The following is a 12,018-nucleotide window of genomic DNA, read 5'->3' as shown; positions in this document are numbered from 1 at the left end:
CTAATAGAATTGTACATCCACACCTTTTGGTGTGTGACTTTGTAGCACTTTCCACTGGAGTAGGCCGAGTATATATCCTTGCCCAGTGTGTTTTGGAACTGGCCAGTTTGTTTGGGAAATGGAATGTTACTGTACATGACATGAGCAGAGATTCTAAATGTGTTTATGTGTGTGATTTTATCCGGCTTCTTGTGTGCCTACCATTTGCCATGAGACTATGCCAGGGACATCAGCAGTACCAGAACAAGAATATGAATAGGGAAGACATGAAAACACACACAGTCCTTTATCCAAGCCTAGTTGATCCCAGTGAAACCCAGGAGAATCACAGATGGCCTATGTGCTCATAAGTGAGGAAGAAACTCTTGTTCTAATAAGCCACTAAGATTTGGGGAGTTATTTATTATGAAGCATCATCACAGTGAAAGATGGCTAATATAGGCACTAGTCTGACCTCCTCCAGAAGATGAATCATAATTAATCTAAGCTAACCTTGTTGTTCTTGTCCATACAAGAGAATTTCCTAGATTTGCTGGGAGCTAAAGGTGGCCAAATGACCCAGTCTTGGCCGGTGAAATATATGATGATATCTACTGGGGACTTCTGGGAAAGCTTTGACCTCCACGATAAAAAGCATTGTAGGGCCTGAAAATGGTCTTTCCCTCTTATTTCTTGCTTGAAATTTCAGTGGGCATTTTGGGGCCATAATTTGAAAACACAAAGATGAAAAACTAACAACTATGGATGATGGAGCAAACAAATAAAAGTCTAGGCTCCTGATGACATGGCTTAGTGGTTGACCAACATCAGCAATCACCTATCTTTGCACTTGTTATTTAGTCAGATATTTTGCTTCCTGCTTTCTAAACCATTCCTAACTTATTAGAGCTGAAATATGTCAGTTTCATTATCACCATTTCTCTGAGGTGAGTGCGGAAAAAGTAAAGGGAGCTAGGTAATCACAAGTCTCCTCACAAGCCTTAGGAAACTTTATTTGTTAGGTTATTAGAGCCTGATGTGTGTGTGTAGTCTTTGTTTGTCTTTCCTGTGTTGCCTCTTTGTCAAATGTTTGTAATAACAGCAATTAGCTTATGGTCACTTTTAACCAAAAATGTGGTGGGAACTGATTTGGATACAGAAAAGTACATCCTGACCAACACTGGAGACCATTATGTCAAATGGGGATTTCTGAAAAGGAAGTTGTGTCAACTATAGAGTCATAGTAAGAGCATCTGTTAGAGGGTTGCCAGAGAGTGAGCTGCCAAAGGTATTCAAGAAATATGTGAAGTATGTAATACGTATCTTCAACTTGCACAAGCCGTGTCAGTTTACTCAGTTTAAATTTGGAGTATGTGTGGATTGCTACCAAATGAAGAGCAAAAATTGCCAACAGGGTGCCATCTACAAGATTTTTCCGTGGGTGGGATGAGTGAAGAGTCAGGTATATGAACCAAGGAACTTGATGTCTACACAGATCACCCTTAGAAAAGTTCTCTTTAATGTTGGAGACTATTCATTTTGTAAGAACAAAATGTGGGAAAAAGGCAAATTGTCCTTGTTAAAGCAGATATTTCAAGCTCTTCTCAAAGCCAGCCTCAGAGACATAGAACAGATTCCTTTAGTTAGAGAAAAAGCTAGTTTTGATGCTGCGCTCTTGTAAAATCCCTCAGTGTTGGAGACGGCAGCTGTGGGTGAGAGTGCAGCCTCCGAGCCAGCCAACAGCATAAAATTGACCTGTCCAACCAGCACTTTTCCTTTAAATTAGCCAGAAGACTTTACCAGAGAGAATGTCAACAAAGAAAACAGAATGGACACAAGAATACACAAAAAATTCTTGATATCTTTGCTTCTTCGATAGAAAATAAGACTTGCTCTGATTTATGTGACAACCTTGAGAAATGATGACAAGCACAACATTCTGATACTCCTCACTATTGGCTGCATGGCCATTGTTTACTGTGCTTGCAAGATTTCGACAGTAAGAGGAGATGGAATGTGCCCAGGAAGTACTGGAAACAAAGGCAGCCAGTAATGTTGTCTGGATGCATCATAAATTGAACACTGAATTTTTTTTATGATAGTCACAGAGAGAGAGAGAGAGAGAGAGAGAGAGAGAGAGAGAGAGAGAGAGAGGCGGAGACACAGGCAGAGGGAGAAGCAGGCTCCATGCACCAGGAGCCCGACGTGGGATTCGATCCCGGGTCTCCAGGATCGCGCCCTGGGCCAAAAGCAGGCGCTAAACTGCTGCGCCACCCAGGGATCCCTCTGTCAAAGAGTCTGGTGACTAGTTAGTTGATCTAGTTAATTGTGGGACTGTGTTAGTCTATTTGGGCTGCTATAACAAAATCCCGTACACTGGAGAGCTTAAAAGCAAGCATTTATCTCTCACAGTTCTAGAGACTGAGAAGCCCAAGATCAAGAGGCTGAAAGATTTGGTGTCTGGTGAGGGCCACTTCTTTGTTCATAGGCAACTATATTCCTGCTATGTCCTCATAGGACAGAGGCAAGGGAACTTTCTGGGGACCTTATAATGTCACTAATGAATTAATAAGGGCAGAGCCTAATCAACTCCCAAAGGCCCTACCTCTAAATATCATCACATGGGGAGATTAGATTTAAAAAATGAATTTGGGGGAACACATTCAGTCTATAGCAAGGACCAATGAAATCATCACTGAAGTCACTACAGGAGACTTTTGAAGTAGATTTGAAGGAGTTCCACATTTCTTGAAAAATGAAAAGGAATTAGTGATGTTGAAATTTAAGGGCTAGCCACGAAGAAGAACTTTTAGAGATATGATGTCTTCCAGGTTTGATGATCTCAGGGACAACATTCCACTGCTTGCATACACCAGGTGAGATGGTGAACTAACTGTATTTTCACTCTAGGCTACCAAAATACTTTGGCCAGATTGAGGTCCCAAGATGTATAATGCAGATAATTACTCTGGAAAATAAAAACTGTGGAGTAACATCTTTACTGAGACATATCTGATGCAGCTGATGTCATTGTCTATGTGACAAATTCAAAAGGACTGAGAAGTCCTTAAAACTGTTCAAGATGGAGATTCTCACAATAAAGCAATTTATTGAAGGAAAAGAGAAACCAAGAGCATTCTGATACATGCATAGCAGGTATGTTTATCAGAAAAGAGACCAAGAAGTCATGAGCATTTCTTTAAGAGTCATCAGAAAAGCGAGCTCAGGAAGAACCAGCAACCATGACTTGGTGTTTAGACCTATCACTACGAAAGCAGCTTCATTAAGAGTATGAAGCTGAAGGCTGGGCAACTGAAAGTTAGCAGAGATGTGGTAATTATCCCAGTAGGAGCTCCATATTATGTTCATGACCTATTTAACTGTATCGGTTGGCTGATGATTTTCTTTCTCCAGAGCGCGTTAAACAATGCTCCTGACCTACTCAGTAATTCTGTCATCTGTCGCAAATTTATGCCAATCATGAAGACACATTACAGGTGAAGAATGTTATCTACTTGGCTTCTGCTATACGAAAAGCCAGCAAATCCAGTTTCATCAAACCCTGAAGGTCCCAGAGATGCTGTAACCCTGGAACAATGGAAGTGATTTATTTTAGCTGTTAAAACTCCAGGTAGGATTCCTATGGATTTTAAGAATCAAGTTTCCTCATTTAAAAAAAATCATACCTGACTTTTGAGGGTAGTCTGATAATGTATATTTCTAGTGTTTAGAGACACTAAATATATGTGTATAGTAAATAGTCACAGAACATGCATCCTTAAACTGTGACTTCTCACCTAGTGCAGTTTTTACCAACTTGCAAAAACAAAATCTCTTACTAGCTTTGGTGCAATACCGGCAGTTACTCCATAGCTACTTATGTGGATAGTGTAGACAAAATGCATTTACAACTATTAGGAAACACTTTGCAGTTTATTTGGGTTGAATTTTGTTTCATATTTGTCTAAGTACCCCTTCCTCTGTAGAAGAACAATAGAGGAAATCAATAGCTAATGATAGAGTTTTTATTATATTGCATAGGATTGACATTATAGAGTAGAAATTTATTTCTGTAAAATTCTGGGGGTTAATAATCTTTTTTAAATAAAGTTTTTTACTTAAATGAAGCTTTGCTGGTTTTAAAAAGTGTGAAGTATTTTTGCACTATTCACATAATTTTTTTAAATTTTTTTTTTAATTTACCTATGACAGTCACAGAGAGAGAGAGAGAGAGAGAGAGAGAGAGAGAGAGAGAGAGGCAGAGACACAGGCAGAGGGAGAAGCAGGCTCCATGCACCGGGAGCCCGACATGGGATTCGATCCCGGGTCTCCAGGATCGCGCCCTGGGCCAAAGGCAGGCGCCAAACCGCTGCGCCACCCAGAGATCCCTCACTTAATTTTTAAAAGCTTGCAAAATACCTGTGCTAAAATAAAAGTGACATCAAACCATGTAAAGCAGAAACTAACAGATTTACAAAGAGAAATAGATGAATTCATTATCATGATTTGAGGCTTCAGCACCACTCTGTCAGAATGGATAGAGAGAGCAGGCAAAAGATAGTAAGGACATAGTTGAATTCAACATGATCATCGATCAACTGGATATAATCTCCATCTACAGACCATAGCAAAATCCATATTCTTCTTAAGCTCACATGAAATGTTCACATAGGTAGACTGCATTCAGAACCTAAAACACCTTAATAAATTTAAAAGAATAGAAATCAAACAATATCTTCTCTTAGATCACAGTGGAGTTATCTAGAAACCAATAACAGGAAGATAATAGGAAAATCCTCAAACATATGGAAATTAAACAGCACACTTTTAAATAACACATTGGTCAAAGAAGGTATCTCAAGAGAAGTTTAAAAAATACTTCAACTACATGAAAATGAAAACACAACTTACTAAGTACATAGGATGTGGTGAAAGCAGCACTTACAGGGGATATTTATAGCATTGAATACATATATTAGAAAAGAAGAAATTTCTACTATCAATACATTTCCATCTTAGGAAATCAGAAAAAGAAGAGCAAATTAAATCTAAAGTAAGTAGAAGAAAGAAATAATAAGAATTAGAGTAGAAATCAATGAAGTGGAAAGCAGGAAACCAACAGAGAAAATTAATGAACCCAAGAGCTGTTTCTTTGAAATGATGAGTTAAATTAGTAAGCCTCTAGTCAGATGAATAAAAACAGGACACAAATTATTAATATAAAAAATAAAAGGACATCATTATAGATTCCATGGGCATTAGAAGGATAATCAAGGAATAGTATGAACAATTCTATGGCCCACAAATTTGATAACTTAGATTAAATGGATCCATTCCTTGAAAGACATCATATGCTAAAACTCACACAAAAAGAAATAGGTGAAACAAATAGACCTGTGTCTATTAAGAAATTGAATCAGTAACTAATAGACTTCCAAAACAGAAAGCCTCAGGTACATTGGTGAATTCTACCAAACTTTTAAGGAAGAAATTATACCAATCCTCTACATTTTTTTTTCAGAGGAGAGGAGCAAAGGGAATAGTTCCTAACTCATTCTATGAGGCCAGCATTGCCCTAAAACCAAAATTCATTTTAAAAAACTACAGATGAATGAATAGCTCTTGTGACAAAGATACAAAAATCTTCAACAAAATATTAGTAAATCAAATCCAATAGTGTATTAAAAGAATTGTATACCACCACCAAGAGGGATTTATCTCAGGTATACAAGGCTGGTTCAACATTTGAAAATCAATTAATGTAATCCATTACATCAATAGGCTAAAAAAGAACAAACTAATGATTGTATTAATAAGTGAAGAAAAAGCATTTGACAAAATTTAACACCAATTCATGATAAAAACTCAGTAAACTAGGGATAGGGAAACCTTCCCCAACTTCACGAAAAATAATAATTAAAAAAACCCTCAAAACTCTATAGCTAACATCATACTTAATGGGAGAAATTTGAAATTTTCCCACTAAGATCAAGTACAAGGCAAGGATATCCCCTTTAACTACTCTTTCAACACTGTACTGGAAGTTCTAGCAAATACAACCAGACAAAAAAATGAAATAAAAGATGTACAGATGGGGAATGAAGAAATAAAAGTGTCTTTGCTCACAGATGACATGACTGTCTACATAGAAGTCTGAAGGAATCAACAAAAAGCTCCAGGAACTAATAAGCAATTATAGCAAGGTTGCAGGATACAAGGTTAATACACAAAAGTCCATCATTGTCCTATGTATTAGCAATTAACAAGGAGAATTTGAAATTAAATTTCAAATTTACCTAATACCATTTAATATCCAAAAAATGAAATATTTAGGTATAAATGTGACAACATATGCACAAGACATATATGAAGAAAACTACAAAATTCTGATAAACAAAATCAAAGAACTGTATAGATAGTCTATACTCATGATTTGGAAGACTCAATATTGCTATGGTGTCCATTCTTCTCAATCTCATCTATAGATTCAATGAAATCATCTATAGATTCAATCAAAATCCTAGCTAATTATTTTGTGATTATCAACACACTCGTTCTAAAGTGTGTATGAGGAGGCAAAGACCCAGAATAGCCCATACAATATTAAAGGAGAACAAAGTTAAAGGATTGACACTACCCAATTTTTAGACTTACCATAAAGCTATAAAGCTGTGTGGTATTGGTTAAAGAACAGATCAATAGAACAGAGGAACAGAATAGAAAGCCAAGAAATAGATAAATAATGCCAACTGATCCTTGACAAAGGAGAGTCTTTTCAATAAACGGTGCTGGAACAACTGAATTTCCATATACAAAAAAGAAAATCTAGACACAGACCTTATGCCTTTCACAAAATTAAATCAAAATGGATCACAGGCTTAAGTGTGAAATGCAAAACTATAAAACTCTTAGAAGATAATGTAGGAGAAAACCCAGATAACCTTGGGCATAACAATGACAAGATACAATACTGAAGACACAATCTGTGTAAAAAGAATTGGTAAATTGAATTTTATTAAAATTAAAAACTCATGCTCTGGGAAAGACAATGTCAAAAGAATGATAAAGCCATAGGCTAGGAGAAAAATATTTGCAAAAGATACATCTGATAAAGGACTTATCCAAAATATAAAAGAACTCTTAAAAATCAACCACAAAAAAACAACCTGATTTTAAAAAGAGCCAAAGACTTAAACAAACACATCATCAAAGAAGATATTCATATGACAGATAAGCATATGAAAAGATGTTTCCCATCATAAGTCATCAGGGAAATCCAAATTAAAACTGTGAGAGGCCACTGCACTCCTGTTAGAGTGCCCAAAATCTGGATTATGGATAGCACCAAATGTCGGTGAGGATGTGGAATGACCGAAACTCTCATTCATGAATAGTGGAAATACAAAATTGTACAGCCACTTTGGAAGTCATTTGGTGGTTTTTTGTAAAACTAAACATACTCTTACCATATGATCCAGCAATTGTACTCCCTTGGTATTTACTCAAAGGGGCTGAAATCTTATGTCTACCCAAAAATCTGCACACAGATGTTTATAATAATTTTATTCATAATTGCCAAACCTTAAAGCAACCAAGATATCTTCAGTGGGTGAATAGATAAATAAACTATGGTACACCCAGACAATGGCATAGTATTCAGCACTAAAAAGAAATGAACCATTAAACCATAAAAAGGCATGGAGTAACCTTAGATACTACATAGTGACTAAGTGACTAAGTTACTAAGTGAAGGAGACAATCTGAAAAGGCTACATACTGTATTATCCTAACTGTATAATATTCTGGAAAAGGTATTATGTCACCCATAATTATGGAGACAGTAAAAATATCAGTGGTTGTGGGGCACTGTAGTCGTGGGGAGGATACAAAATCTCATCTTAGATTGTCCCATACTCAATTAGCTCACTTGCTACTGCCATTTCCCAGTATTCAATTTATGCCATATGGCAACAAGTGCAGCCTCAATGCATCCTTAACACATTTTTTCCAACTGGTCTGATTTAAGAATTTGTAACATCTTCATGTTATAAGAAGTTGAATGAAAGATACAGCAACTATTACAATTAATTAACATTACATTGGCAGTATTGGGTGCTTACATAAAAGTGCACAGAACTTATTCAGGTGAAAAGGATTCTGGTTTTGTAATCAAAGAGCTGAATTAGAATTTGAGTTGTATCATTTATTGATATATGCCTTTGAATAAGTCACTTAACTTCTTCTGGGCTATACTAACCATTCTTCTGACTACTGCATAGTTACAGAGACCAGTGAGGTATTCAATGGGCATTGTATTTGGTAAATTGCAGAGGGGTGTGGATAGACAGGTTTCTATTGATAGTACATATCCTCAGAACAGACGTGTGCAGTGACAGAGTGAGGTAGCAATTTGCACGTGGTTGTTCTGGGGAAGGACATCTGATTAGAGTCCTCTCCTACTATTTCACATGAAATATATGCCCATATGTGATAATGATGAGCCTGCTCTCAAACTGTAAGATGTAGTGTCAGATCCCACTGGCCTATGACAAATTGACCATATGCACTGTTGCAACTTAGAGACATGGCCTGCATTTTACCCTTTGACAAAGAATAAACTTAAAAACTTGTTGAGTGAAATGAACTTGGGGGCATCGGAAATTTCCAGGCACTCCTTGATATGATTAGAATATTGTGGGTGTTTTCAGGGAGATAACGTTTCCCTGGATTTCCTTGGGATCCAGTAGAAAGCCCAACACTCTTCACATACCATAAGAATTAGATCTGTATCTGTGTGTCTGGTTAAATACTCGGATATGAAATGATAATACAATTTCTTTTATTTCCCTGAGAGAGCCAAATGGTTACAAAACAGCCTAGGTCCCTAAGTTAAGGCACAGTGTGCAGGTCAACTGATAGCAATGCTCTCTCCAAGTGGAGATATGATATGAAGCCCAGGCTTTGGCACCACCTCTATGTCATAACAACTATGACACATGGGGCTATAGGGCCTTTGGAGATATTTCACTTATACAAAGAGCAGGGACTCAGATCATTATATTTCTAAGAAGGCTATTTCAGGAGGGCGAGGGACAGCTGCCTTCTTAACTTTTCATCATCACTAGCCTATAGTGCCCAGACATTTGTGTAATGTAGTAGGCTTCCCTAGTTTATTAATATATTCAATAATGAATTATTGCTATAAAAATATTACCATCTTTAAAAAAAGTATCTCTGCTTTATTCAAGTGGAAATTGCCCTTAAAGAAAGGGCAAGATTGGGGTACCTGGAGGGCTCATTTGGTTAAACAGCTGCCTTCTGCTCAGGTCATGATCTCATGGTCCTGGGATGGAGCCCTGCCTTGGGCTCTCTGCTCAAAAGGGAGTCTGCTTCTCCTTCTCCCTCTGTGTTCTCTCTCTCTCACACTTTCTCACCCTCTTTCTTGCAGTCAAATAAATAAATTAAATCTTAAAAAAAAAAATGAAAGGGCAAGATTGGCTCAGGGTCACACAAAGAGTGAGGCATAGACTCCAGACAAGGGCCTCTGCCTCCCAAATGTTATATCACATAGCTATACAAATGGATTCACAGTAACATTTTCCCTTAATTACAGTAATTCAACTTAGAACAGATATAATCCTTCATGCACAGATTGTAGTCAAAATCAAAATCTCTCTATTACGAGTAAACACCTTTAAAAATTATTATCATCTTAATTGCAAAAGATATTACGTAGTACTCTTGCAGTCAAGGACCTTCAGAGCTGGAAGTCACCTCAGAAATGACCATCTCTTTCCACTTTACTGATGAGGAAGCAGATGCTATGGGAGTTTCAGTGATTTTTTTCCAAGCAGTTCAGCAGAGCCACTGTGACTGAGTCAGGGATTGAGCTATCCTTTTTTTTTTTTTTTTTTTTTTTTTTGCCCTCCAAGAGTGGCCTGAGAGTAGATCCCATAACACCCTGAATTGTAAATGTGAACCCATAGTGACTGGCATACAGATTGCTCCTGCTAGAGATCTTCCAAAAGATGTAGAGATATTCAAGATGATTTAATTTTCCATTAAGAGAAGACCTTGAACGTGTGAGGAGACAAATGCAAAATATGGAATAGCAATTATCCTTAGCTCAAGATACTCCCAATTTTCGGACATACCAGTTAAAGGTGTACTTTCTGTGTAGTTTGGTCCCAATAGCCAGTCAGACATCTCTCTCCTCCTTTATTTGAGGGACCTGAACATATTGGTATATTTGGTAGTGTTCAGTGTAGTGTTCAATGTTTTCTTTAGGTTTTCTTATATAGTCAATGGGATATTTTCTACCAAATTAATGATTTGGGGGATGAGAGGAGTGTTACACATTGGATACACTAGACGGTGGAGTGGAATGAATTTGGGTATATTTAATTATCAAGAATTCCAAAACTCAGGGCAGCCCGGGTGGCTCAGTGATTTGGTGCCACCTTCAGCCCAGGGCGTGATCCTGGGGACCCGAGATCAAGTCCCGCATCGGGCTCCCTGCATGGAGCCTGTTTCTCCCTCTGCCTGTGTCCCTGCCTCTCTGTGTGTCTCTCATGAATAAATAATCTTTAAAAGAAAAAAAAAAGAATTCCAAAAATCTGCCAAATTATGGAGACAGAGCAGAAAGGCAGAACAGATTGTGTCACATAGCAAGAATCATTTGAGCTGGAGTGCTTAGTGCCCTGAATGCAGGAGACATGGGAATGCTAAGTCTCTTAGGATTCAACTTGAAGGATGAAAACTGGTTCAGATGAAATAGAATAGGAGAACAAGATAAATACAAAGGAGGACAAAGGCGCAGAGAGTAAGGGGATAAGGAGAGTGCTGTTATTAAAGCTAAAACTAGATAAATTTCTTAGGAGGAAGTGGTAGCTGGGAAAGCCGAGGGTTTAGGAGGTTTAGGAGGAAAGAAGGAAGTCATCAGGAGGCATTATGAGGTGAGGAATCTGAGCAGTTCTGATGACAAACTAAAGCTAGCGAGACAGGTTGCAAGCACTTGGTCCTATAGCAATAGATATAGCAGTAGAATTTTTATATACTTTTTTGAATTGTTTAATATTTTTATTTTGAAAACTTTCAATTTACAGAAAATTTGTAAGAGGAGAACATTAAATATCCATATGCCCCTTTCCTAGACTTACCAGTGGTTAACATTTTGCTAGATTTGCTTCTGTCTCATATGCATCTTTATTTAATGAAACATTTATATTACCTGTGAATTTTAAATGGTTTGTGTCACACTTCACACTTAAATATTTCATTATTTATTTTCCAAGAACAAGGGCATGACAATATGACTACGATTCACTTATCACCTTCAGGAAATTTAACGTTGATATAATCTTACCTCTAAAATTTATATATATATATATATATATATATATATATATATATATATATAGTCCCCAAAATTTGTACTTTTTATCCTTCCTCCAATCCAATATCCAACCAAGGATCACACATTGCATTTAGTTGTATCTCTTGTAGTCTCCTTTAGTCTACAATAGTTACCTACCTTTATTTCTTTCAAGACTGCCCACTTTGAGTCCAGATCTGCTTTGCCGAATGTCCCTCAATTTGGACTTGTCTGTTTTCTCCTGTTGAACTCAGATTAGACACTTTTTGTAGCAGTACCATATAAATGGTACTGGAGACAAGCTTTACTGTAAGTCACAATGCACAAAAGTCCTACAATCCTTCTGATTCTACTTGTCATATTGAATATGTGTTTTGTGAGGAACAAATGGGATGTGCTGAAAGCTGATCTAGACCTCCATGGCATAAATTGGATTCATCTCAAAATTCTACTTCACTCTGTGCTACATGTAGTTCAGGAATCAGAAGGCTGGATTCTGTTACTGATAATCAAATCTTTTTCACTCTAAAGCTTATACTTTGTACTTTCTTTTGTCTTAAGGAACTGATTTATAAAACATATACAATATGTTTGGCAATATAAGTATCAAGAATTAACCTCACGATAAGTTTGAGTCTTTCTGTAATTCATCTTCAAGTGAAAGT

At 37.1% G+C, this 12,018-nt stretch overlaps 1 pseudogene; it reads left to right on the top strand.

Annotated features, from left to right (window-relative positions):
* Positions 1–331: 331 nt before the first annotated feature.
* On the top strand, positions 332–3,545 carry LOC129523062 (lysine-specific demethylase 3A-like; annotated as a pseudogene).
* The last annotated feature ends 8,473 nt before the right edge of the window (positions 3,546–12,018 follow it).

The sequence above is a fragment of the Nyctereutes procyonoides genome, unplaced genomic scaffold, assembly GCF_905146905.1.
Source record: "Nyctereutes procyonoides isolate TBG_1078 unplaced genomic scaffold, NYPRO_anot_genome, whole genome shotgun sequence".
Lineage (NCBI taxonomy): Eukaryota > Metazoa > Chordata > Mammalia > Carnivora > Canidae > Nyctereutes > Nyctereutes procyonoides.
Note: the sequence above shows the minus strand (reverse complement) of the source record. Positions and strands in the feature narration are given on the sequence as shown.